The sequence below is a fragment of the Bison bison genome, unplaced genomic scaffold, assembly GCF_000754665.1.
Source record: "Bison bison bison isolate TAMUID 2011002044 unplaced genomic scaffold, Bison_UMD1.0 scf7180017864067, whole genome shotgun sequence".
NCBI classification, from domain to species: Eukaryota; Metazoa; Chordata; class Mammalia; order Artiodactyla; family Bovidae; genus Bison; species Bison bison.
This window is the reverse complement of record NW_011494639.1, coordinates 2,251,567-2,253,844: the sequence shown is the minus strand read 5'-3', so window position 1 is coordinate 2,253,844 and position 2,278 is coordinate 2,251,567.

Sequence of the window (2,278 nt, the reverse complement as noted above, 5' to 3'; positions counted from 1 at the left end):
TTATGACCAACCTAGATAGCATATTCAAAAGCAGAGACATTACTTTGCCAACAAAGGTCCGTCTAGTCAAGGCTATGGTTTTTCCTGTGGTCATGTATGGATGTGAGAGTTGGACTGTGAAGAAGGCTGAGTGCCAAAGAATTGATGCTTTTGAACTGTGGTGTTGGAGAAGACTCTTGAGAGTCCCTTGGACTGCAAGGAGATCCAACCAGTCCATTCTAAAGGAGATCAGCCCTGGGATTTCTTTGGAAGGAATGATGCTAAAGCTGAAACTCCAGTACTTTGGCTACTTCATGCGAAGAGTTGACTCATTGGAAAAGACTCTGATGCTGGGAGGGATTGGGGGCAAGAGGAGAAGGGGACGACAGAGGATGAGATGGCTGGATGGCATCACTGACTCGATGGACGTGAGTCTGAGTGTACTCTGGGAGTTGGTGATGGACAGGGAGGCCTGGCGTGCTGCGATTCATGGGGTCGGACACGACTGAGCGACTGATCTGATCTGATGTTCTCTCTATCTCTCATGAACACATTGTTGGATCTAGAACTTGGATCACACGTCACTGTAGCTGGTATTTTACACTTCCATCAGGAAACATACAACATCTGGTTGCCTTTCATTTTGCGATAGTGTCGGTCATAGGTAATCGGTGTCTAAATTTGTTAATTCATTAGAAAAGTGAAAGTGAAGTTGCTCAGTCGTGTCTGACTCTTTGTGACCACATGGACTGTAGCCTACCAGGCACCTCCATCCATGGGATTCTCCAGGCAAGAGTGCTGGAGTGGGTTGCCATTTCCTTCTCCAGGGGATCTTCCCAACCCAGGGATTGAACCCAGGTTTCCTGCATTGTAGGCAGACGCTTTACCGTCTGAGTCACCAGGGAAGTAGAGGTCACATTCTAATTCTATCATAGGGGGTGATATTCTAATTCTATCGTTTCTTCTTCACTTCCTTGTTGGACTATTTCTCTGAAAACGGGCTTTTCCTTTTCCTAAATTTTGTTTACCCAATGGTGCTGTTTGTATCAGGGACTTCTCCAATGAGCCAACTATTCGCATCAGATGACCAACAGACTGGAGCTTCAGCTTTACCATCAGTCCTATCAATGTATTCAGAGTTGGTTTTCTTTAAGATTGGCTGGTTTGATTTCCTTACTGTCCAAGGGACTATCGGGGGTCTTCTCCAGCACCACAGTCCCAAGCCATCAATTCTTTGGCACTCTGCCTTCTTTACAGTCCCTGATGCTGGGAAAGATTGAGGGAAGAAGAGGGCATCAGAGCATGAGATGGCTGGATGGCATGACCAATGGAATGGACATGAACTTGGGCAAACTTCAGGAGATGGTGAAGGAGAGGGAAGCCTGGTATGCTGCAGTCCGTGGGGTCGCAAAGAGTTGGACATGACTGGGCGACTGAACAACAACTGTTAGTGTAGGAAAGGCAGGAAAAATGCTTGATTCCCTCCCTTCTTTTACTAATTTTAAACATAAGGAATCAATTCAGTGCATCTTCTAATGCTGACCAAGTTGTTTTTTTTTTTTAATTTTAAGTATTATTATGAACTCATGGAATTATACAAATCGATGTGTTTAAATCCCTTGTAAAGATTGTGGTGTATACGGTTGGCAAGAGCTTGTTTGATATATAGTGATGTGTTGAAAAGACAAACTATGTTGTAAGGCAAACCACACAAAGTGAGCAGGAGTCTGCCCGAGATTCTCAACAGAGCAGGAAGGGGAGGCTGCTGGGGAAGCATAATTTGAGGACACAGATCAGATCCTGGCGATGTTTGGGGTTTGAAATTTATGTGATAATACAGTGATAAGAAGGGCACATGGCTTCAAGATGTATTGACAGGGAGCCATACCAAAGGTATGACTCTAATGATGAAAGCTCCTACACCTCAGCTACTGATTTGGGAGGATTCTGGAGAAGGGGAGTGTGTCTCCTCCCGGAGGCCTCAGACCAGATGGTTTTCTACATACAAGACCGGCTTCTCCACCACGTGTCCACACACATGTCTATTTACAGCCTGAAGCAATCTAGCCTCTCCCTGAGAGTGCCGGCAGGAATCAGTCTCTCGCTACCCTTCTAATGAAATGAGCTTGTTTATTCATTTTTAGAAGTGTACTAAACACCATGGGCCAGGTGCTGGGCTAGCAGCTGAGGCTGGGAGAAAGAAGAGGGTGCATGCCAGCCTCTTCAAGGAGTTCTCAACCTCAGCCAGGCATGGATAAGTATGCAGACCATTGCGATACACCGTGATTAATGCTGAACT